Here is a 12,130-nt window from a genome sequence, read left to right on the forward strand (position 1 = left end):
AAACCAAAAACTTGAAAAGCTGTAATTTGTAGCCTTTCTCATTTTCTATGGTGAGACTATTACACCAAGTAACAACAATGAATGGGGACTTGGGCAGAGATAAGTAGAATAAGATCTCAAGAGCCAGTATGAACCAGTTCCAACACATAAGGTTCTTAGAACTAATGAAATAAGACACTAAATCTTAAACACCCAGCACAGTAATAGGTATTTAATAAATAGCTCTTATCGTTAATATAATTATTAGCCAAAGGCATAAAGATAAATACTCTATCTAGGCATCTCTGATCCAAAAAACAGAATGGAGGGTCTTGACAGTGACTCAAGTTCTATACCATGCCTACATGTAGAATATTACTGACTTGGATAACTTAGTCAACCCTAAGCACAAAATTATATTTCTTTCTACTTTGAACACAGTGAAGGAGTTAAGTTAGGTGGGTTTCTGATTCTTTCAGCTGATATTTCCAAAGTAATGGTCCAGGATTATCAAAACCTATTAAGTTGAATAATTGCAAGTGGTGGAGCCAGAACCATCAGAAAATTGAAGATACGATTCAGTGGTTGATAACTCACATCACTTTGAGCATGGCAGGTAATTCTTGCATATAGAATCAGCATGGTGTCAAGTGTATTGGATAACCCAGGTTTATATACAGGTTATCACAAACCAGAGCTTTATTTTGGGAACAAATTAATATCCAAACAACTGTATATAGCTAGAGTGTTTTTCCCCTCTGTAGTGTGCTTGATAAATCATTTATCATGGCAGTGAAGATAAAGTAAAATTTACGTGTCCCACAAGTGTTGTTTTCTGTAGTAAATAATGCTGATTGAACTATGCATCAAAAAAAATCAAGGTTTATAACCTCTTGGAATACATGCAACTTTCTCTGAATGAAAAATGGGAGGTTATAAATCATAGATAACCACATTGCAATAAAATATGCGAGACCTCCCTTACATTGGATGGAATTCTGTCCTATTTATTTGCTTGATTGTATTTTGGCAACTGTAATCTTTATGGAGTAGCTGGTAAGGCCTTTCATGAGGGACTCAGCTCCAAAAGTACATTAAGGATTTATTTAGTCACCTCTAATTCTCTTCTACTTGGGGTGAAGGACTCATAAATATGGATCCCCCATATTTTGAATTGCTCAGTGATTTAAGCTGAGAAGAGGAAAAGCCAGCTCATATATCATGAAATTCCATAAAGTCTAGTAAATCAGACTAAGGAAGATAACATTAGGAAATAAGTTGATGATAGCACCAATTTTTTTTTTTTTTGCTTTTGATTTCAACTGAGAAAATTTGAATGTAAAAGCTAGTTTTGCTGGAAAAGTCTCTGTGTTCCATAAATATATGGAAGAAAATGTATATTCCAAGGAAAGAATGTATTTTTATCTTTTAATCCTGCTTCTTGCTTTTAATAGGCCTGCCCAGAGTACTTAGACAATTAGGCTCTCATTAGGAGATATTTCCCAGATGCTCAACATTGTATCAAAAAAACCCCCCAAATTTCTGCTGAGTATATGCAGGGTAAGATGGTAGATAAGACATAATCCCAGACCTTATGGAGTGCACAACTGGGTAAGGAAAGAAGGGAATGTATCTAAAACAAGGCAGAAGCAAGCTTTGCAAGAAAGCTACTGACAATGCTATGTAACTATTAAATGTCATTGTGGAATCTGGTTTGGCTTTTCAATGAGTTGACTGATGCGAGGCCATGAAAAATGAGATAAAAGTTTAACAAATGACAGTAGGGCAGGAGAATATCATTAAAGTTGAAGAAAACTAAATGGGGGACATGAAGAGAATTTCTTTTTAAGTTTTTTTTTTTTTTTTAAGATTTTATTTATTTATTTGAGAGAGAGAGAATGAGAGAGAGCAAGCACATGAGAGGGGGGAGGGTCAGAGGGAGAAGCAGACTCCCTGCCGAGCAGGGAGCCCGATGCGGGACTCGATCCAGGGACTCCAGGATCATGACCTGAGCCGAAGGCAGTCGCCTAACCAGCTGAGCCACCCAGGCGCCCTCTTTTTAAGTTTTAAGTGACAATTTTAATATTTTTTTTTCCTTTGGCCCTCTCTTGTTTCAGCCCTTTTATCTATGACTTCATTCTCTATAGCAGGAGAGTGGTCAGATCTGCACATGATGAATATATAGCACAGAAGGATACCCAACCCTAGATTAGTAGATGCAGAATCAGAAAAGATCTTTACAGGTTACACTAATGGCCTCAATATTCAAAAATGAAATCCAAACAGGGTAATGGGAGGATCCCGCGCTTCGATTTAAAAATTCTGATCCAGGGGCGCCTGGGTGGCTCAGTTGGTTAAGCATCTGACTGGACTCTTGATTTTGGCTCAGGTCATGATCTCAGGGTCATGGGATCAAGCCCCCCGCGGGGCTCCACGATGGGCATGGAGCCTGGTTAAGATTCTCTCTTACCCTCTCCCCCCTCTCCTCCCTCCCTTCCTCCCTCTCTCTCAAAGAAAGAAAGAAAGAAAGAAAGAAAGAAAGAAAGAAAGAAAAAAAATTCTGTTCCAGGACTACTGAACAAGAGAGTGTGGTTTAGTCAATCCTCTGGCTGCCTCTCAGGACTCAGCTCCAGAGTTCTTGAGCTGGCTCCTTGTGTCTCTTGCCTTCCTTGCAGCGGCTTCCAGACCCATAGCTGCTTCTTCTATCTACTGCATTCCTTGGGGCTCTCCCCTTTTCATGGTATCCCTGGTTTCTTCCTCACTGACACTATATTCTGAACACAAGCACTCGACCCTGTGTTTTTGTAAGTGTAACATACATGCTTCATGAAGGGAATTGTTGCACAATAAGAAATTGCCCAATGAGAGTGAATTCCAAACCAGATCAGACCTAAAGGCTGGAGCAAGGTCTTGAATGCTGGGTTAATGAATCAATAAATTGAGAGGAGGAAACAGGTGACACATGGTATGAATGGTATGGCTGAAAACAAAACCTGCCTAACATTAGTTTCCTCCACTACGCCTCTGGGGCTTTCAGAAGTTTGTTTTCTTGATCCTAGCTCTCTAATAAGTGGGTCAAGAGATTCAGATGCCATAAAGAATGTGAGCAGGTTCACTTGAGTGAAACTCTGGGACACAGTATCTGTGGGAAGTAATGAGAACCTCCTTCCCCAATTATCATTATTCTCCCCATGTGAAAAAGCTTTCTTCCTCCTTGCCTGGAGCCTGTACTTCTGATAGAGTTTCCAACAGTGTCAAACAGCAAGGCATAATTCCATTACTCCTGGAACTATTCTTACATATTTATCCCTGCTGATATTTGTGATCTGGAAAAGGTAGTTTGAATACAGATGAGGCTATATGATATGAATATAGGTTTTCTTTGTTTTGTTTTGTCAGAGTAAATTCTAACTAAAATAACAAAACTCTATTATAAAGTGTCATACTTCTGACCACAGGTTTGGCCTGGTTATAATGTAGGGTGGATCATGTTGCCCGTAAATACATATAAACTGCTAATTATCTTACGCCTTCCTAGGTGCCTTACTTGTTAGGATAATCTAGTGAGATAAGATATATAAGAATTTTGTAAAATGTAAAATTTTTCACTAGCATTAGACTCGACTGAGCAAAAGTTTTGCTAGGTTTTGATATTTAATGGCAAGTCTCTTATTTGTGTTAGTAAGATATATTCCATGTGAAAATTCCAGATGAAGAGAAATGAACAATTTTTATCATCCATTATGCATATGGTTTCAGAGTTTGCCCATATAAATAAGTCTTTGACTTTTATTAACAGGTTCACACAAATGATTAGGTACAGAACTGGATTCTGACTTGTCTTTTCACGAGATTGTAGGGTCTTGTCTTCCTATCATGAAAATTTCACCTGATTGATAATGCAAAGGACTATTTTCCTTCATTTGAGTTCAGATTTCATTGTGCCAGGTGACAAAACACCATATTAATGAGATCATCTAGAAAATGGCCAATTTAAGCCTTCAAATTTTCACAGTTCATTTCAAACACTGGGTACTGATTTAAGCTTGCAATTAGCATGTACCCCTCTGTTTTTAGCTCATGGCATTTCATTTCCCCTCTGAGTATTTTATAGAGCTTTATAACACTTCCTGCATCTAGGGTGCAGTATTCCTAAGAAAAAATGATATTACTGGGTGAAGTCAAATTGTCTACATTATAATATGATGGTTACCAAGATACTGACCTCACACTCAGAATCACATAAATCTTGTTATTTTTAACATTATTCAGAGGAAAATTGCATTGTTTGTTTTTAGCAGATGTGCTTTTTAAAATAAAAATAGCCAAATTCCATTTTGGACTATACCTCAAGTGGTTATTTTCTTAGTTTAAATTGACTACTTGTACTATGATTGTGTACAACTTCCAAACTTTTATCCTTAAGATATAAATGTTGCTTTTACCTTAAAAGTGAATAAACCAGCAGGAAGGATGAACATTTTTCTCTATTAAAATATAAAATCTATAATATCAGATAATCTCATTAGATTGAAACACATCATGTATGGCAATGATTTTTTAATATGATGGTATTTCATAATGAAAAATATATGTTGGGATGACTAGAAATATATAAATAGATAAAAATAAATGCTTATATATACTATGCAAATAAATATAGAAAAATAAAATATTATGAAACTGCTTCTTATGGAAAATTATATGTACAATATACATCCACAAGCTTAAGGAATATATAAAAATAAATATTAAAATGAATATAAAATTATTTATTTCCCAGGAAAAGGTAATCATAAATGAATGACTCTTAATAAAACATTTTGCTATTTTTGAGAAGTAAAGGCTAAAATCATATTTTAATACAAAAGATACATATACAAAAAAAGAAAAAATTACCTAGGAATCCACAATTTCCCCATTTTTCTATTGATTTGTCTGTTTCTTAGTAATTTGTGAGAGTCCTTGATAAATTCTAAATATAATTATTTTGTATTGGGAGTGTCTCCAAGTCTATGGTTTTCACTTTTACTCTCTTAATATAGTGGTTTGCTTAATGAACAGTTCTCAGTTCGATTAAGTCCAATTTATCAATGTTGTTTAAGAACTATTTCCCTACTCTAACCAGCGTATTTTTCTAGAATGGTGCTGTCCACCAGTCACATGTGAGTATTGGGCCCTTGAAATATGGCTAGTCCAAACTGAGACGTGTAGTAAATGTAAAATACACACTGGATATTGGGGATGTAGCACAAAATAAGTTACTATCTCAAAATAGGGGGCGCCTGGGTGGCTCAGTCCTTAAGCTTCTGCCTTCAGCTCAGGTCATGATCCCAGGGTTCTGGGATCAAGCCCCGCATCAGGCTCCCTGCTCCACAGGAGGTCTGCTTCTTCCTCTCCCACTCCCCCTGCTTGTGTTCCTGTTCTCACTGTGTCTCTTTCTGTCAAATAAATAAATAAAATCTTTAAAAAAAAAATCTCAAAATAGGTTAAAGATCTCAAATAATTTTTATATTACTCCTTACATGTTAAAATATTTTGGTTACTTTATTATATATTGTTAAAACTAATTTTACCTGTTTCTTTCTTATTTTTAATGGTACTACTAGAAAATTTTAACTTACATATGAGGTGCATTTGTAGCTCATATTGTATTTCTATTGAACAATGCTATTCTAGAAGATACTTCATTTTAGATTTTACATTTAGTTCTATTTACATTTAGAATTTATTTTTGTAAATGGTATGAGATAGGTTTCAGGATACATTTGTATTCATGCAAATATCCAAATATGCCAGTACCATTTATTGTAAAATCCATAGTTTTCTTTAGTAAATTGCAGTGACACCTTTGACATGAATTAAGCAATCACATTTGAGTACGTTTCTGGACTCTGTTCTGCTGATCTTTTTGTCTATCTATACTCTAATAACCATTGTTTTGATTATTGTAAATTTATACTGTATTTAAAAATCTGGTAGATGAAGCCTTCCAACTTTGTTCTTATTAAAAACTGGCTTGGATATGGCAAATCATTTACATTTCTATGTAAATTATAGAATTGTATTGTTAATTAGCAGAAATGCTGCTAGGATTTTAATTGGAATTACATTGAAGCTACAGATCAAGTTTGTCATGGCATTTGGATAATGTTGAATCTTATAATACATGTAGTTTGTGTACTTTAATTTCACTCAATAATTTACTGTATTTTCCAACACACATATTTTTCAGATTTTTTTTTCTTTGGTATTTGATGCTTTTAGTTGCTATTGTGGATGACATTTTAATTTTTCAAAAAAGATTTTATTTACTTTATTTATTTATTTATTTGCCAGAGAGGAGAGAGAGCATGAGCAGGGGGAGCGGCAGGCAGAGGGAGAAGCAGACTCCCTGCTGAGCAAGGAGCCCGATGTGGGACTTGATTCCAGGACCCCGGGATCATAACCTGCGCCAAAGGCAGACGCTTAACCGACTGAGCCACCCAGGCGTCCCATTTTAATTTTTTTTTAATTGAAGTATATTTGACATATAACATACTAGTTTCAGGTGTACAACATAGTGATTCAATATTTACATACATTGCTAAGTAAGTTATCACCACAATAAGTCCAGTTAATATCTATTACCTTATGTAATTACAATGTTTTTTTCTTGTAATGAATACTTTTAAGATCTACTCTCTTAGCAACTTTCAAATATGCAGTACAGTAGTATTAACCACAGTCACCATATTGTACATTATATCCACGTGACTTACTTATTTATAACTGGAAGTTTGTACCTTTTTACCCATTTTATACATTTCTCCCACCCTCTGTCCCTGGCAACTACCAGTCTGTTCTCTGTATGTATGTATGAGCTTGAGTTTTTTGTTTGTTTTTATTTGTTTTTGTTTTGTTTTTGTTTTTTAGATCCCATATATAAGTGAGAGCAAATCAGGTGAATTGAGAGGTTTAGATTAAAAATTGTTATGATAGATACAAACTAAATGATGAATTAATATCCTAAATTGACCATGCCAAGGTAAGTGTATGTGTTATGTAGAAATCTCAAGTAATGAATAGAAATCTTTGCCCATTCAATGAATAGATATAGAACTAGCATATATAAATATTTTTGGAATAGATGTCTAAGAGAAATAAAATAAGTTTTCTGAGGTTCTCTTGAGATGATGTAAATAGCAGTGTTATTTCAAAATTGAGCCTTGTGGATTCTTACCATAAACACCACGACTGATGTAAGATAGATACCAAGTAGTACTAAAAGTCATTGCCACAATATATTGCTCTGTCAAGAAAATTTAGACAGCTTGGGTGAAAATGACATAAAATCCTTAAATTGATTTTTTTAAAGTTGTACTTCAATGAATAGTTGTCATGACTATATTAAAAATAATTAAGCCTATAGTATATTATTCACTGCATGAACTTTGGCAAATTTTGTTTTGTCACTGACATGCTAAAAGTAACACACTTAACCTGTGTGTCCAAGACTTCACAGTGGGAGAGGGGGCAGGTATTCGTTTTTCTTAAAAAGAATTTTTTTGTGCAGTCAACTCTTAGACTTGCCTATCCCAGAAACTCTGTTGAGTTTTTACTATGTGGCAAACAGTTGCCAATATTTGGCTTCAGAAATTGAAAGACATTTACATAGATCTTGACTTTGAGGAGGTTTTAATATGTGGTTGGTAATATCAATAAATAATTACAAATAGGAACTATAGGTACAGATATTGTTAGGAAGGAAAAGTTGATGGTGTGATGAGAACCGTATCAAAGTAACATAACTGAGTCTGAGAGTTCAAGAAAGGATTTCCTGAAGAAGTAAAATTTAATCTGGAACTTAAAGAAAAAAAATGATATTATCAAGGCAAAGAGCGGTGGCATGATCATGACAGATAGAGGGAGTATCATGCCAAGGTCTTGGTGGTCTTGATGTGGGGAGTAAGGGTGAAACCTTCAAAAAACAGTAAGGAGGGCAGCATTGAGCATAGGCAGGGGACCATGTCTTACAGAATTTGTAATTCTGCTAAGTACCATATTGTGTGGTCCCCTAGTCCAGTGCTACTCAAAGTGTGACACATGTAACAGTGTTGGTTTCTGAAATGTTAATAACTCATCTACAATGAAATAAATACAGTAATGGGGAGGATGGATTTAGAAACTTTTATAACAACTTGACACTTTAATTTTATGTTGAATTTGATGAGAAACAATTGGAATTTCTATTTGCTATATCATTTTGTACTATATAATTTCTCAATTTCTTTAGTCAATTTTTTGATATTTATGAAATTGATCCACAATGGATTTTTTTTAAACTATCTTTTATCACAAACCATTTGGGAAACATTGCCCTAAAGTAATTCTATTTGTCCCTAGGTGATGTTGACAATTGAATGAACCTGGTCAATTGTAGCAAATGAAATAAAAATTCTTATCTTCAAGGTGCTTTGCAACTTACAAGACACTCCATTTTATAAAATACAAATACATTTTTTGATGTTCATACACACTTTGTGAGTTTGGCAGGATATATATGTGATCTAAGTTCACCCATCTGGTAAATGACAGAATCTGTCATCTTGTTTTTGTTGAAGACCAACCTTAGGGCTTTATGTAGGAGATCTGTGTAATCTGGTCATAATCACATGGTTCTTATTAACTTTCATCCATCCAAGCTCTTCAAGAGCTGCTAACAAGTTGAAAAATTAAGTGACTGGAGGTATACCCTTCCTTTCTCAAGTTATTCACTTTCAGAGTACTAAAGATCTCAAATGTGCTTTGGGGCTTCACACCAGGAAACAGGGAGAAAAAGAAATAATAGCACCCAGATGATAGAGAAGTGACAATACAAATATGTCTTCCTCTCCCTTTGGATCAAAAATCCTACACTCTTTTATTTATAGACAGAAAGCATGTCCTTGATCAACAACCAAGAGATTTAATCATTACCTATTTTAGTACAGTGCACCAATTATGTTTTATATCTCCAAGGATATAAAATTAGGGAATTTTCATTATTCATCAGTGTAGAAGCTTTGATGTAAATCCTTTACACATTGCTTGATTAGCAACCAGAGAAATCTTATATAGGGAATCCCTATAACACTTGAACTTCATCTCACAGTTAATACTGCATTGCCCTGGCATCTTGTTAAAAAGAAAGAAAGAAAACAAGCCAGTTTAGTAACATAGAAAAATGATAAGCCATGAGTATGAAGAAACAAGTAGAATAGGACCCTTCCAAGATTTCATTCCAATTCACCAGTGTTTAGGATGCAAACCTAGAGTCTGAACCCAATAATATCTCCAAGTAGAAGTACCTACTTTGGAAAGAACTACACAACTCCTAGATTACAGTACACTTGCTAAAAGGTCATCTGTAGAGTCAGATAGAAATGGGTTCATCTTCTGGATCTATCACTAGCTAGACATGCAATCTTGGAAAATTATCAGTTTTTCCTAAATCTTCATTTTATGTTCATAAAATAGAAATAATAGCACCAACCTCACGGTTTAATTGAAATCATGCATGTAAGGCACCTATTATAACACACAGAAAGAGTTATAGTAATATTAGCATTGTTGATGTGGATATCTTTATCTATTACTTCAATAATTTTTCAATTCTAAGACACATTTTTTTCACATTTTTTTATATCTCTGAAATCAAGATACGTCTTATAGTCACTGGCATGTCATAGATTGACAGCTTTTCTTCTCTTAGCACTACATAAAATGACCTACTATAATCTAAGCTATTACTACTTTTAATTTTATTATTATAGTTGTCATTGTTATTAGAAGTAGTAGTATTTAGAAACTACATGAATCATTTTAGGCCATGGGGGTATTAACTAGAACAGTATATTGTAAGCAGTATATTACTAAATAGCACTTTAGTTACTTAAAACTTCAAAGCAATGTGTCTTTGAATTTACAGCTCACATTTCATGTGCTAACTTTTACTATGTATCAAGAAGACTGGGGTCTATTTTCTTACTGTGAATTAAGTAGTTTGACAATTATATAATGAGTCTTATTGCTGGATGCTATAAGGAATACAAAATACAGGACAGGGTTTCTACCCTTAACATCTTAAAAGAGAGGCACATGTCTACATATGGCATATAAGCTCAAATAGTTTTATAATCACAATAGGAACTAAATTAAGAATTGTCAAAAATATCCAAGGGGGGAAATGAAATTACATACATGGGTAAGCAACTTCAAAAAACTTTAAACAGAGGCTCTGTATGTTCATTAGAATCACACAATTTTAATGCTGGAATAGATACAAGAATCCAACCAGTGCATGAAAGTAACATATAAGACATCTGGTCTAGTCAAAACACTTTAAGATGAGGACCGAGAGACCAAGAGAACTGAGTGAGATTCACAGTGCCATCTGACTTGGAGTTGATGACTGAGAGAGCAAACCCCCATCTTCTGACTCTGGATCCAGAATAAATACATAATCTCATGAGCAATAGAGCACAAAGAATATTAATTTGGTAGATGTGCTAGATGCCATGCTAGAGGAGGTGGAAAGGAAGGTGGTCTTCAGCTGTGTAGCATGTCTTACTAAAATTAAAGGGAATTTTATTACTGAAATGAAGAATAAAAAGAGAATGGATAAAGGAAGAATGGTAGGAGTCACCCAGAGAGCCTTTGGGGTTCTGCCTCAGATTGGAGAAAGGAGGTGTCATTAGGTCAAAGCATGTGAAATTGCTGATTTTGTATGTAAAAAAAAAATGGCTCAAAGAGGAAGATGGCAGCAGAGTAGGAGGGCCTGAGGCTCATCTTGTCCCAGGAACACAACTAGATAACTATCAAATCATCCTAAATATCCCAGAAATCAGCCTGAAGACTGACAGAACAAACTCCACAACTAAAGAAGAGGCCATATGGAAGAAGGTAGGAAATGCAGAGATGTAGTTTAGGGGAGAAACAGATGACAGGTGCTGCAGAGGGGAGGGAGCCATGGTCATGGAGAAAGGAGAGAAAGAGAGGAGCACACAGGGGAATGCACAAAGAGAAGGTTTCCTTAAAGCAGTTTGCTTGGAAGATAAAGGGGGCTGAATTTTGTGAGTTCTTTCAATCAGGGGTCTTAAAGCCTGGAGTTTTAAAGGGCAGTGGGCTTAGCTGGGACAGAGCCCAGAGAGCACTCTGCTGTTCCTGCAGAGAAGGCAAGCAAACAACCAAGGAGCAGACAGCCTGGAACCAGAGATCTGAAGAATACTTGGGGCACACAGTGGGGAGATTTTTCGCTCTTAGAGCACATTTCTGAGAGGCACAGTTCACAGAGATAACTCTTGAGGAACAAAGGAGTTGGCCAGCACCATTTCCCTCCTCACCCCTCAACATAAACACAGAGCCACCTGCAGGAAGCAGTGCAGTACCCAAACTGGCTGCCTAACATGCTTACTTACTCCAAGCCCACCCCACTCCCCCGTCATGTTGGTGGGACTGCCCTTCTCAGTCAAGCTTGCCTTAGTCCCAACACAGCAGGCCCCTCCCCCCCAGAAAAACAGCCTCTACCCGTACCCATACCACAGTCTCCTGACCAGAGAGTTCCACGGGGCCTTGGTTCCGGTAGAAGTGGTGTCAGGCCTCATTTCACAAGCAGACCAGAGCACACCTAGTTAAAATTCTCCACATTCAAGCCTGGGAGCAAACCCTGCCCACAGCAGGCAAGGAGAGTCTCTGCAGATGACTAGCCTGAAAGATAGAGCAACCAAAACGCACCAGCAGTGTGTAGCACACACCAGAGACACTCCCTGAAGTGCCAGGCCCTGGGCACTCTATGACCTCTTCTTCATAAGGCCTTTACTTTCAGGGACATGAGACATAACTGCCTTTTCTAACACAGAGAAGAAGGCGAGACTTAGACAAAATGCCAAGACAGAGGAATTTGTCCCAAATGAAAGAACAAGATAAGTCCATGGCCAGAAATCTATGTGAAAAAGATATAAGTAACATGCCTGATGGAGAACTTAAAGCAACAATCATGAGGATACTCACTGGGCTTGAGAAAGAAAAGAAGACCTGTGAAACCCTTACTACAGAGATAAAAGAGTTAAAAAGAATCAATCAGAGATGAAGAATACAATAAACAAGATTGGAAAAAGGCTTGATTCAATGA

This window comes from Leptonychotes weddellii, chromosome 1, assembly GCF_054177405.1.
Source record: "Leptonychotes weddellii isolate Sample4059 chromosome 1, ASM5417740v2, whole genome shotgun sequence".
NCBI lineage: Eukaryota > Metazoa > Chordata > Mammalia > Carnivora > Phocidae > Leptonychotes > Leptonychotes weddellii.